Source organism: Agelaius tricolor, unplaced genomic scaffold (assembly GCF_023055355.1).
Source record: "Agelaius tricolor isolate 1412-34295 unplaced genomic scaffold, bAgeTri1.0.p SCAF_12, whole genome shotgun sequence".
NCBI classification, from domain to species: Eukaryota; Metazoa; Chordata; class Aves; order Passeriformes; family Icteridae; genus Agelaius; species Agelaius tricolor.
In genome coordinates this window covers 13,639,424-13,654,230 of record NW_027269272.1, presented here as the reverse complement: position 1 = coordinate 13,654,230, position 14,807 = coordinate 13,639,424, and the positions used below count along the sequence as shown (strand labels likewise).

At 38.8% G+C, this 14,807-nt stretch overlaps 1 long non-coding RNA gene across 1 annotated transcript in view; it reads left to right on the top strand.

Annotated features, from left to right (window-relative positions):
* The window catches only part of LOC139594949 (uncharacterized), a 130,118-nt gene that overhangs the window by 25,572 nt on the left and 89,739 nt on the right, over window positions 1–14,807 (top strand). The window contains exon 7 of the long non-coding RNA XR_011680797.1: window positions 7,104–7,226. This is a non-coding gene — a long non-coding RNA (uncharacterized lncRNA). The remainder of the gene's footprint in view (window positions 1–7,103; window positions 7,227–14,807) is intronic.

Below are 14,807 nucleotides of genomic sequence, written 5' to 3'. Positions count from 1 at the left end.
ACCCTTCCAAGTCTTTGCATAAACAAGTATATTAGAAGTAGACTATTGAACTTTTAACACCAAAATTATGCTCACAGTTTTTTAACCAGATGCTACTTGTAACATTTCCTGTTTGTTAAAAACAAAACCAAAAAGCATAGAGCACCCAAGAAAACCCAACAAAAAACAAAATCCCCAAAACACAACAAACCCAAACCACCATAGGATGATTTCCTTAAGAATGTTCTCTCAGGTATGTCCAGAATATTAATTAGGCCCATCTATTTCTGTCGGATAATAACAATGTCCAAGAACTGAATGGAATCTGTGACCTGTGAAAGGGCCATTCATATGCTTTAGTCTGCCTTAGCGCATTCCTTAACAAGTGAACATAGACCTTTTTCATAGTCATCCTAAATGTTTCAACTGTGTGTTTCATGGTTTGGTTCTTGTGTCTCCAAAACACATAGCTTCCCCCCCGCCCCCCCCCAGCCCTTTCTTTCTTTTCTTTTCTTTCTCTTTACTCTCACTTTTTTTTTTTTTTTGGTCTAGTGGGAAGTATTCCATGCTCTCCTCATTTAAATGCTTATGCCTTTATGGTTATTTTTACTGCCATACCTATGGGGCTTCTTACTTTATTGCCTGTAGCTGAAGGATATTTTAAAGGAATTAAATTTATTCAGTTTAAATCTTCAGGGGGATACAACAATATCTTAAACAATTAGCAATAATTAAAAAGCATCTATTCGAACTGTGCAAAAAGCAAATAGATTTAATTTAAATACAGTATCAGGACTAAAGGTTTTTTTCATTAAAACCAGTGAGGGTCTCACCTCCTCCCAAACCCTTCTTTATTTTAGGCAACTTTTGAGCAGTTACTTTTTTTGTGTTTTGTCAGTTGTTGGTTCAGAGCATTTCCTAAAGCGTTTGCATCAGGCATTACCAAATTCTCTTCAGAGCTGACCTAGGCACACTGTTTCATTGCCTAAACTGAGGGTAGAGATTGAGCTTTGGAGCCTTAAGAGACTGTTCTGTTTAATTTGCCTCTTTCTGTGTTCTCCTCACTGGCTGTACACATTTATCTGCAGAACAATAATCTAATGGAGATCAGATCAAATATATGTAATTGCTGTGTATCCCAGTAACTATAATAATTAAATAGCAAAATGACATCAGAAATATTTTACGAAGAAGCCTCTACTCAGTGTGTGATTGTTGGATTTGGTTGGATTGGCTGTAGTGACTCTCCTTTGACACAGTGATATCTGTGGGCAGAACAGTATTCACAAGTGGTGTGAGTGCCAGAAGCAGTTCCTGCTGTGGCTGCTCACCAGATGTGGTGGAAGCACCTTCAGGTGGGACTCCAGAAGATTCCTGTGGTTAGACCTCAGTCAGAGCTCCTTCCCAAGGCAGCCCCTTGGAAAGGGGGGCCCTTCTGCTTGGCTATAATGCATGCTTGGGAATGCAAAGTCAAATCTGGGACATTTTAATTTGTGTTGCTATGGGAGAATTAGGGTGCTCATCCCTTGCTTGTGTCTGCTCTTCTCCCTCACTCTCCATTCAAAACTATGTTCATAAGTTTTTTGAGGGTTGTAAAGTAAAAAAAAGCACAAAAGTAAAAGTTACTGTGTCACTTAAGGACTTTTGGTAGCAGTTCTGAGTCCCTACGTGGTCACTCTTGGTCTCACAGTACAGCTCATGGATTAGAAAAAAAACACTGGCTGGCACATGATGGAGGCCAGTGCCTGGCAGCCAGGGAAAGGGAGCATTTCATGGGGCTGGAGCTGAGTAGCAGCTGCTTGTGCCAGTGGAGAATAATGTCTGCACCTTCTCTGGGTTGTAATCAAAATAACAGATTCAAACCAAGAAAGTTTTGTTTGCATCGTTTGTCAAGGTGCTTAAAAACACGTGGATTCAGGTCACTTTTTTTTTTTTTAATTAACAAAAAATGTATATACTTAGCTAATATGGTTGGGGTTTTTTGAGCTCAGAGTCTGGGGGTATATTCATAAGGAGATGAAAGGGAGGGGATAAATTCTAGACAGTTTGTTGTAAGTGCCAAAGAAAGTGACAGCTATCTACATGAGCAAAATTTCTAACAGTGCCTCACATCCACTGGAAAATGCTTAAGAGTCCACAAATAGAAAAAGGTTAAAAACTACTGACCTAAATAATTGGTTCAATTTTCAAGACTGCTGAGCATCCAACTGTTCTCATTGATTATAAACAGATGATGATAACGAATAACAGCTCCCATAGTTGATGAAAGGCATCTTTTCTGGGGAACTTGTCCACAGATGCTTAGAAGAAGGATACATCTAATACAAGTCTTTGATAAGGAGGAACGTTTCTCCCTTGGTTGTCTATTCTGTATGCATAGCGTACATAAATATTTTTGCTTTCACTATCTTATGTTTCTTAGAACTCGGTTTAGAATTGAACTGTAGCTGATAAGAGGAAGCATAAGACAAGATCTTATTTTTATGTGTGGATTGTATGCTGCCTCATGCTTCACTCCTGAAACAGCTTTCATATTTTCTGTATTGCTTGACCACCTTTTTAAAACTTAGTAAATTCAACATCTTAAAATACAGAGGAGTTAGAAAAAATTTATGAGTAATATGTTATTTTTTTATGCCAGCTTTAGATCTTTCCTTGGTTTCTGCATCCAAGAGATTTTGTGTTTTGATTCTATATTGTTGTGGTAAAAACAGAAGAGCTGTTTACTGGGAGGAAAATTGCACCAAGTGGTAACAAGAGAAAATTTAAGCTTGCACTTTAATTTAAAATTCTGAGCACTCTCCTTAAAGTTTTTCTTTTTGATGTTGTGATTCATATACTTCAGATCTCTTGGGTTTTAGAGCTTTGTTTTAATTAATCTTTTGAAAGTTCTTGCAAGATTGATGTGGGCAGTGAATTTTGTCAGTCTTGTCTTGCAATACTAATGCTTGTGACTGAGAAGAATCTAAGCTGAAAATATGTGGAATTCTTTGGTCTAGGAGGATTGGGTTAGAGAACTTCTAGGCAGACTTGAGATCCAAAAGCCCATGGGCCCTGACAGGCTGTACCCATGCACAGCAGGGCCACTCATGATCATGTTTGAAAGGTCGTGGCCATCAGGAGAGGCGCCCAAGGACTGGAAGAATGCAAATGTCACCCTGGAGCTCCAAAAGGGCAAGAAGGAGGGCCCAGGGAACTACTGGCCAGTCACCTTCACCAATCCCTGGAAAGTTTATGGAATGTCTCATTCTGGAGGCCATGTCTATCCACATAGGTGACAAGAAGTTGATTGGGAGTAGTCAGCATGGAATCACTGAAGGTAAATCCTGCTTGTGCAACTTGATTGCCTTCTATGGTAGAACTTCCAGGGGGCATGAGGGAGGGTTGAGGATGTTGTCTACCTTGACAGGGCTTTAGACACTGTTTCTCACAATGTCACTGTAGGCAAACTCAGTGGAAGTGTGGACTGGATGAGTGGACAGTGAGGCAGATTAAGACCTGGCTGAGTGGCAGATCCCAGAGGATTTTAATCACTGCCACAGGGTCTAGTTGGGTGCCTGGCAATAGTGGTGTCCCCCAAGGTTCAATTCTGCACCCAGTACTGTTTAGCTTATCCATCAATGACTTGGATGAAGGGCCAGATGCCTTCTCAGCAAGTTTACTGGTGACACCAAGCTTGGAGGAGTGGCCAATACCCCAGAGGGCTGTGTAGCCCTTCAGAGGGAGCTTGAGAGGCTTAGGAGATGGGCAGAGAGTAAGCATCTGAAACTCAACAAAGGCAAATGCAGGGTCCTACACCTGGAGAATATTAACCCCAGGCACCAGGAAAGGCTGGGTTCTTGTGTCCAGCAAGTGAATTAAGCCATACAAGGGGTGGAGGCAGTAACAGCTGTGCAGGTACTGCATTGGCTCTTCTCACATACTGCTCCTTTTCGTGACACCCAAATGCACTTAAAACCATCAGTTCCACATTGTGACTTAAAAGTTAAAGAGAACTTGTTTAATAAATACTTAAGATCATACTCTCCATTCAGAAGAGGGAACCAGAAAAACAAACTCAGAGAATCCTGGGGACTGTGGAAACAAGAAGGCTGCTGAGAACACACACATGCAAATGGCAAATTTGATTACAACGATGGGCTGTCTGCTTTGCAGCTCCTGGAAGCCCACCCTCAGCCATAAAAATGCAAAAATAGTGCAACAGGCAATGTGGCAGAACAGGGCTCTCTGTATTCATTCACAATTAGGTGTTCTATTCTGTTGTCACCAGATGCTGCCACGCACATTACACAACAGAAATGGGATTAGCAGGAATAACAAAAACCTGTCAAAGCACAAAACCATGGCCTAGTAGTCCTGACAAATTAAACAGCCTACAATGAGTGCCAGAGCATGAAAATCACTCACCCTTCCTCTACTATCTCTGAGAGGTAGGCAGTAAATGCCTTCTTAAAGGCCGGCCACCATGCAGCCAACACTAGTTGTAGAGGAAAAAAGGCATAAATTAAGGACAAACCACCTTAACATAACTAGCAAATATCTGAAAGCTAGATGTTTCACTCTGTTAAATACAGAATAATTTACATGGTCTTGGCATGACTTAAGTGGCCCACGTTAGAAATCCTGTACCTAACAATCCATTTCCACACATAGGAGCTTCCATGGAGTGCTGTTAGTTTTATTTGTATTTGTGTAATGCAAGCTAAAGAAGGCCCAATAGCTATGTAAAACTCATGTTTTGCTAACCATGCTCATGCTGGTGGGTCATCAACAGGGAATGTTGGAAGATTCAGAGGATGAGACAAGACTCTGTACAAAAACTAACTCCAAGGCTGGAAACCAAATGATGAGTTGTATAACTCTGGAATGGCTGCAGTGTTCATAGATTTTTAACATAAAAACAAAGTTCATGTCTGTTATAGCCTATTTTACCTATTTTGAGTTTAATAATGGTGTTATTAAACTGAGCAGCCAATTGTGCTTGAAATTTTTCTTGAGGTATATGACAAGTTGCTTTTTGTAGCACGTTGTCCATCCTGCATCAAGCTCATGTCAAAAGCAGTGACTTGTAACAAGCTTCTTCACGTGCTTTTTTCAAGGTTTCTTTTGGTTTTGTGGGTTGCCTGTCATTCATCCTACCTTAATATTCCCTGTAGATGGTGATCATTGTCTATTTCTCTTCCTGGATGTTTTTCTCTGAGCCACTTTCAGACATTATTTGCTTGTCCTAAACCTGGTGAACTTTTATTCTTGCCATAACCTCAGCTGTACAGTTCTTTATTTTTGCTGTGTGTGATGTCTAAAAACAGAAGTGATGTCCACATCTGCTATAGGGAAATAGGAGATAAGTGGCTGAAAAATCAGGATCTTTAGGCAGTATTTTACATGCTACTTTCACAGTGTGCTTCCCCCCACTCTTTACTTCTTTAGTCTCACTTTTCTTCCTCCCTAAGGGGTGGCAGATAAGTCACTTAGCTTTAGTGTTACTGTAAGTTTAGATGACCAATTCAGCAAGGGTGACAAATGCTACTTTCTTGCCTCTTTCCTGACCCCATAAGATTTCCAAGATTTCTTCTGGGAATTACTTACAGAAGATGTATTTCTTCATCTGTGGCACAAAACCCATTTTTCCCCTTTATTTCCGCCCTCTGAGAAAGTCCTTGGAGTAATAGGTAAAATGTCAAAAATAATTAAGAAAAATACTGATATACACTGTGGCAGAGAATTATACCTTTTGAGATGGTTGTTGCCATCATCTGTAATCAGTCCCCTGACAGATATAAATACCAGCTTTATCACCTTGTTTTAGATGATGATGTGTTGAATCAATGTTGATGAAGACTGTATTTTGGCAACTTCAGTTAAAGGGAAAGAATAGTTTCAATTGTGAAGCAGAGAACATAAGTTCAAAGTAAGTACCTGACACAGAATACAGACATTTCTTTATATAACATCTATTTAATCCTGTTCATGAAAAATCCTTCTCATATGAGAGAAAAGGGCTGACAATAGCACAGTTCTGTCCCAAAAAAATCCTGTCAAAGTGCTTGCTTTTTTGCCTGGCATGGAGACCATGTATCCAGTGGGTACCCGTGCCCAGGAGCAATGTTTCTACTTTGTGGGCTAAGTGGCTGCTTGGATTATTAAGTGTTTATGTCCTTAAGAAAGAACCTTTTTGTCCCACATCTTAAAAGAAAAGATCATATTTATTTTCAGGGGAAATGTATCATGACTAGATTTATAGTACCATGTGCTCAAAGATCAAATTGCATGACTGCAAGCATTTATATTTTTATTTATAGGAAATAATATAAAGGAGCAAGAAGCTTACATGCAGCTTAAGTGTTTGGCATTTATCTTTTTCAAAATGCATTAGAAAGGCAAATAGACTTGGAATGCCAGTTAAAAAGCTAGGATCACTCGCTGTAATTTATTACTTTTTACATTTAGGTAGATTCAAAGTACAAGTTATGGTGCCCACAGTTCAACTGCTCTACTATATTTTATGAAGTACAAGGTAGCAATTGGTTGCATAAGGGACTAAAGATTTGGTGCTAAATCCTCTTCAACTTTTAAGTGATACATCTGTATTCTTTGATTTTTTTAAAAAACAGCTTTAACAGCTGTGTCTACATAGTAAGTGTGTACCTTAACCTGCTTTGGAATGGATCTCCATATAAAAAGCCTTGCTTCCACATGCAAACCTCTGTAGACCACTCAGAATTTATCCAGACTTTGGGAATTCCAGGATACTGGGACAGTGCTCAGGGCCAGAGTTCTCACGGTCTACATTACACTTGAAAATTAGCTGGGTCCAAAATCCTAAACAGGGGCATGCTGTGTTCACATGATGGACAATCCCTCAAGCTAAATGAGTGTAAACAAACTAATTGCTCCTTCAAATCTTTTATATAAAAGCTATATTCTTCCAGAAATTTTTCTTGAATTTTGCTGGTATGTTTCCACCTCGCTTTCTCTACCTTTAAATATCTTTTCTCCTTGTCTAGCTATTCAAAGCAGGACTAACAAAGGAGCAATTATCCAACAATTATTATTATTTGCATCACAGATGCAGCAGGTCTCTGATGACAAGCAATATCTCAGTGTTCATTTTCATTACACAGGCACAAAAATCCACTGAAGCAACTTGGGAAGTCAACACATTGCTGCCTTCATAGAATTCTGTATTCTGGAAGTATGGAAAACTCCCTGACACTAGAGATGTGCATGGACTCCCATGGAACACAGTATGTGACCATAATCTAATATGTGTATCAGGGAGCTGAGGGGTACATTGTCTTTTCATGTAAATGTATCAGCAAAGTCCCCAGAACTAATTTCTGGAAGCAGTAAGGAAAGCTGACAGAGCATAGCAAAGCTGGAGACTTTTTCTTGTTGCTCAGCAGACTGTGTTGAGTGGCTGGGCTCTGCAGAGCACCGCACACAGTCAGGCAGTAAAAATTGTTGGCATCACCAGAAGATTACTGTTATCTCTGGAGGACTGCCTGTCATGTGGATAGCTTTCATGCACAATGTGGTGTGTGGTATGAAACAAGTTCTGTGTGTTTTCAGCAAGAGTGCCAACCCAAGAGCTTCAGAGCATATCTTTGCAAAAACAGCTAAGGGGTAAAAAAAAAAAAATTGCCTCCTGGTGCCCCAAAACCTGGTTCCACTGGAGCTTCTGCAAGTGTCCCTTATCCTCACCTCACTACTGGCTCCACACTGCTTTGAATCAGGCTCTATCCAGTGGGCATTGCAAAGGCTGAGTCTGCCCTTGAATTTTAGCTTGGATCAGATGGGAACTTCTAAAGTAGGTCTTGTGATCATTTCCATTGTTTATGCTTTGCTCGTGTTGAGGAACTGTCTCAAGTGCATGAACTTAAACTGGAATTTAATTTGGACAAAAGTAAATCTGATCTGATGCACTCCAGAGAGAAATAAGTACTTGGTCTATGAGGTTAAACAAAAGATCCTCCAAAGTAAAAAGAAAATTATTTAATCTAAAATTTCTTGTAATGCAGCTTTCTGGTCCTCACTGTCAATTGTTTTGCTCTAAAAATCTTCCTCTGGTCTGCACTGTTTGCCAGTGGATGTAGCCTTAAGGCTCAGCTGAGCTTTTTTTCCCAGTGTAGAAAGATCTTTCTGATGGTTTCAGAAATTGTTCAATCTGTGGTTTGTTTCCTTAAAGTGTGAAATGGGGAAGATAATACTAACCATCTTTATCAAACTGCACACATCTCAGATTAAAGCCTAAGCAAGTCCAAAGTGTAGTAATATTTTATCTGTTGCTACAATCTCCAGGATCCTCCTACAATTTTCTGTACTATATACATATATTTTAAAGTTGCTTATCTGAACTGTAGAAATACACCCAAGTTGATGGCAGTGCACATAGCCAAATCTTCTTAATATAAGCTCTTGTTGGTTTCCCATATGATTTTTAATGCCTGGTTAATTGTTCATGGATCAGTTTCCACTGAAATGCTGTTTGTGTGTGTATTTAGAAAGGTGAAGGAGAACAGCAGGCTCTCTTGAGGTAGCAGACAACTGCTAAATAAATCTCTACTAGGTAGGTGCACTGTCACCCCAAATGAGGCATAAATAATGAATCAAATTTTAGGAATTATGACCTTAACTAGGCTAGTTTGGTGCTGTGAATGTTTAGTGAGAAAACAAAAACACGAAAGCAAAAACATGTAGTGTTTTGTTTCAGCTGTCCTAATAATGCTCAATTTTTTTTCAGTGAGAATTTCAGGTCTGTTGGATTGTTTTCATTGAAATTAAAAACCAAAGTATTCCTATCCAAAAGAAAATAGATTTAGGTTGTTTTTTTCCTCGTTTTGAAAAAACAGAGGTACTTAGACAACATAGGAACTGCTTAGTACACTGGGATATCAAGTCATTTTTGTGGAATTGCAAGAAAACATGATGAAACACAATTTGCTCTTACTGTTGTTGGCACTACTTTGAACTGGTTGAAGATGCATTCCTTATTATTCAGATATATTTTGCTTTCTGTGTTAATATATGACAAATATACAACCAGTGCTATAAGTCCTTGAACTATTTGAGACTTCCTTCAGTATTTTAAAATTAAGCTTGAGCCATCCTAAGTTCCAGCGTGTGTTCTTATTGGCAGCATGATGTTAATAAATCATCAGAGCCCCATTGATCAACTGGCTTATTTAACACTGTACAAACAGCAAGAACAGCCACAAGCCCCACTCTTTGCAGTTAGGAAAGTTAATTATTTCACACTGACAGGTTATTAAGTTCTCTCTAGCCTCAGAGTTAAAACAAAAAATATTCAGAAGAGGTTTTTGGGCAAAGAACAAGTTTGGTCAGATCTGATCCCAGATCGAGCAGATCTGTTCCAGGTGAGAGCATCACTGCCAGCTCCGTTCAGAGCCTCAGCTTCTACACCTGAAAATGGAGGAAATTATCTTGGCCCTTACAGTGTGGTTACAGATTGACTGGGTCCCATTCATTTCAACCCATTTTCTAATCCTGCCATAGGATAGCAACTCCCAAGTGCTGCAATCTTTAAGCAATTATCTTAGACTTCAGTCTGACTCTGCTCATTACATGTTTCTCTGCTCTCCATTCCCTGCTCATCTTTCTTTGATGTTGCATTTTTTACATTACTTTCCCCACATGCACTTGTAGGATTCAGCCTGTATTTGCCTTATTAAAACTTTCACTATCTTCATAATGAACTGGCTCCATTTTCTCATTTCATGTAATGAAAAGAAACCGCTGTCAAATAGCTAACATTAATGGCACAAATTTCTGCATCTCTCTAAACAGAAACACTTAGATCTCCACCTGAAAAATTTAGTGTAATTTGATCTAACTCTGTCTCCTTCAAAACACCAGCCTGGTACCTAAATTAGGTCTTAGATTGGAACTGTCATCAAGACTCTTTCCTCTAGGGGAAAACAGAAATATTTGGAAAATAATTCAGTCCATACAAGGCGAATCACTAAATACAAGGTGAAGATATGTGAAAACTCTCCATGGAGCAGAGGAGCTGCCACAGACCCCTGGAGTCCTGACTTCACATCCGTTGCAGAAGGAACATCCACATATATCATATTCTTCAGCATGCCAAAAAGGTAATGCAGAGGAGGTAAGAGAAAGGGTCTGAAGATCCTGACTGCCATAGAGATGAACAAGTGTCCCTATTTTTTCTGAGACCAGAAGTGTGGGGATTAAATGAAGGCAGCATGCACAGCTCCAGAAGGAACCACAATGGTTCTACACAGTGTGAGCCTGCATGCTATGATTATTGATCCTTTATGGGGCAGGGCAGGAGGCAACTGGAAAAGTTCATGGAAGAGAAATCCAGCAAGGTCTGCTAGTGGGAAGCTTCTAAGCTGCAAATTTCTGGAGGCTGGCAAAGTTTTGTGGCTAAGTATCACTAAATCTTTGTTCCTTGTTTGTATCAATTCCCAGGCAGCCCTGTGGTCACTGTTAAGGCCAACAGGGCTGAACACATCTTGCAGAAGCTGGTAAGACCTATTTTATCATATTCAGTACCTCAGCTGCCTTCACTTGGTGGAGGGAATCTGTCTCAGTTCACAAAGTGTGGTTATGGGGTCTCTGTGGGGACCTACTCCTGGGCCTGCTCTGGCAGCCAAGTTCCACCTATGCAATAGCATTTGTTAAAATGAAGTTTCTAATACAGCATTAAATTGCATTTGAAATGAATGAGCTGATAGAAATGCTATCCCAATGATCACATTTCAGTTCAGCAAGACTGGATTTCTTTTCATTTGAGGGAGCTATGATCTAATTTTGTGTCTTTCCAGCAGATTTTTATTTCTCCTAGCTGGCAGTGTACTGTGCTACATTCTAGTAAAACACACAAATATTTTCTAACTGCAAACCATCGTGTTTCAGTCGTCTCAGCTTTTCGGATTGTTATCTGCAACTGTTATTACTATGCTATTGTAACCACCACTTTTTTCCAGACTGAATGTGCTGCTATTGAACTCTGATCCCATGGATAGATTGTGAGCAGCACCTTTAGTAGGATGGGAAATTTTGTCTGCTAAACCATGGCCATAAAATGAGCATTGTTTCTTTGTATACATTGACAAGTGAAAAAAAGAAACTAAGCTCTGCTTTTTTATTAATGGATGAATGATATGAATTAAAATATTTGACCATTTTAAAGCATGGAGTGTGGATGTGCTAAGTTGTTTGTGGGATTGAATTTCTAATAACTTTTTTAATTGGAGGTTGAATTCAAGTCCAAATAGGCAGATCTTAATAGCCATATAAACCAGTAATCACACCACTAGGCAGATCTTGATGTGTCTTCAATAATTAATCTGGGCAGATATCCTTAAATAATTCAGTGATTTTTAATTAAAGAAAATAGGGTATTTAGTTGATTTTTTTAGTCTGGGGAATATTTATCAACATGATTCCATGCTTTTACTTTTTTCTAATATTTTTTCTTTCCCTGCTTGGTATTTTACGACTTTTGGATTCTTTCTTAGTTAAATATTTTTCTAAGAGCAGAGACTTTGATTTGTAAATGTGAATGTGATCAATAAAAACTTATGGCTTCAAAGTGTTCTTATTTATATTTAAATCCTCCCTCTCACCTGCTGTTTGTTGCTTTTTAGTTATGTCACCAATCCCACTGGAGCTCAAAAAATTTAGCTGGTCCTCTCTAAACTCCCAGACATGTTCTTTTCCCATGTACTCTTCCGTCCCTGCAGCTTCTGATGTAAAACAGATTTAAGTTTGTGTAGAGCAGAGGTCAACATGAAAGCCTAAAACAAAACAAAAAAAAAGCTGGCATTCAACTTTTAGCTCTGGTTCTTATTATAACTCAAAGCTCTATTTTAGTAATTTAAAAATGGTAGTATTGTTCTACATCCATAACCCACCTTTCACCGAGTTTCTTAATGACTGTGATGCCCAGTTGAGATAAACTTCTAGACTGGCTGATGAGCATTTGGAAGAACTGCATGTGCCACGATGGTAAAACAGACCATTATTTTGCAAAATTATCTCTGTGATTTTTACATTTATTTTCCTACATTTATTGCAGCCGAGAGCAAAGCTTTGAACCCATTTCTCCTATTCCTAAGCAGTTATTTGCAAAATCATGACTTTGGTGAACCTTGGTATGGGTAGTGGGAGCAGTGGCTACACGAGATCCCTTCAGTGACAGATTTCCTAAAAGTTTATTGCCAAGTGCTTCAAACATTTATTAATTTTTTTTAAATAAACCAACTTTTTAGTTCTGTATTTTGCAGTGTCACATCCCTTTCTGAAAGGCTCGGTAAATAATCATGAGTTAAGTGTTGAATGAGGATTAAATGCTGCATGTTATGGCTCAATGTGTTATTCCATTTACCAGTGTTGTGTGTATGTACCCAGCCTTCTGCATTTTTCAGTGTTAATCAGATGGAAATAACAATTGGAGGTGTAATTCAGTGTTGTGCTTAAGGTCATTAAACCCTGTGGTAATGGGTAAATCCAGAGCCTGCTGTGGCCTTATCAGGCAATTTGGAAAAGAAGGCAGTGCTGTGTCACTGAGACACTGCGAGCTGGACAATGGCTGCATCCCTGCTAAGGGACAAAGCCCCACTGTATCAATTCTTTTATTTAATTTTGTATTTTAACCTATGTGTAACATGTCTAAGGTGACAAGGATCTAACCTGGGTGCCCACCAGGCTCTCCTCTTCCAGGGAGAGGAGTGTACCCAGAACAGCCCTAGAGCTGCTCCTCAGTGAGCACCAAGAGTGTTTATCCTGCTCTTCAGTCCAACAGCTGTCTTGGGAGCAAATTTCTGTGGTAAAACTGCTTTTTTCATAGGAGTTTCATTCATGCAAAATGAATCCTGAGATGTGATAGAAAGTAAAGGAAGGTATTCATGGTAATAATTAATTATAAATCAAAATAGAAAAAAAATATTTTAAAAGTTAAGGCCTTATCCTGCAGTGGGTTTGAAATCAGACTGAAGTTAGGAGGACAACAGGGGGTATGAGCCCCTTCGTGGGAGCTCAGTAAGGACTGTAGTCTGCACTCTGCAAAGGCTAAGACTAGGTCTCAGCTGTGAATTTGGTATTGATTTAGCACCTCTTTTGCATTCTTTCTTCAATGGTAATTTATTGCCCCCGTGGTAGAGAGGGCTTCTTTGTGGAGATAGAAGATAGGGTAGAATGTGGAGAGCAGATAAAAAAGGCACTGGTGAAACAGAGTCCTCTGAAAAAGTGGATGGAGGTGTTTTTATGCCTGATAGCTAAAAAAAATGATGGCCCTAGGCCCTCCAAATGTGTTTGATTCTTTTGTGTGCAATAAGGAATTTGAGCTCTTTGAGCTTTTTGGGGAAGGTCAGGTGGTTAATTTTGAAGTGTTTGCCACAGCTGTGTAAATGTTAGAGAATCCCATGAGGCCTCGAGCGCGTATTATAAACTCAGGAGCTCCGAGGTGGGCGTTGGAGGAGGCAGGACTTTGTCACAGGGAAACTGTTGATAGAAAGGGAGAGTTGTTTACAGATGATTCTGAGATGGAAGGAAGGGGAGAATATCATGTAATTTGGATCCTAGATGCCATGGGGTATTCAAGTAACATACATTCTTTACAGTGCACTGAATGCTAAACAATAGAATATTTGAGGAATTTCAACAAATGGTATTGTTAACTCCAAAGTGCTTAAAAGTCATTAATTAAATTTCAAAAAAGCTCTAGAAATTTAACATAATAGAAACAATACATGGAATGCATTTTTGTGATAATGTGGCACATTTTCAAGCAGTCTCTGATATTAAGGGTTATATACCTGGTCTTTTTATTGTTAGACTTAATATATATTATATCCTCCATTGTAACAGAAAAAGACTAAATAACTGAGACTTAGATATAATCTTAAGACTGCAATATTGTCCAGAAGGCAGTAATTTTCTTTCAAATCTGATAATCCATTTTCACTCTTGTTTCCATACTAATTACTCGAGCACATTGTTGTATGCTGATTGAAGTTAGAACACAAGAATTTCCTGGTCCTATTTCTACCCTTTTGCACTACAATATTGAAACATGACTGCTCATAATCTTGAGGATTTTTTAATTATTGAAATCACCAAAAAGAATTTTTTACATTCTCTGGTAAGAGTAGAAGGTGATCACATCCAGTCTTGTGTATGATCAGTGAATTTGTCTGGGCAATGTGGCAGGTTACAGTGTGGAAATGGGTTAAGCTGAAGAATGTGGTAAAAGATTTTTAAATTACTTTGGGGTTTATACACAGGAAGACAAGATTTTAAAAAACTCTCCCTTTGTTGATGATGCCATTGTTTTGGAGCATATTCTATACAACTCCAGAAGTTAAATTTTGCATTTCAATGGACTTGCAATTCTTCCTTTGGAAATACAGTATACAGCCCCAAAATTACTACAGCTCTTCATCTTAGATCACATCCTGTGGAAAGAAACATTCTCAAGAATGTTCATTGGCACATTTTCACCATCATTGAGGGCTCAGATAAGAGTTCTTGTGCTTTTGGACTCCTCATATTCAAGAAATTATTGCATAGAAATATGGCAATGTGTTGCATTTTTTTTGCTGGAGACTCAGATTCTGTCCCCTTTATTGTTCTTCCATAATCACTTCACAGAGGTTCAGCAAAATAAATATGGGTATTTACAGAGAGCTGGCTCTCTCCACTCACAAGCAGGACAATCAAGACACTATTATTTTCATGAAAATTCTTTTTAAATCTTAAAGAAGCTGCATTATAATTAATTACTTAAAACTTATTTTTCTCTTCCTTTTTTTACTCCCTTGTATTTGGAGTCAAGTAAG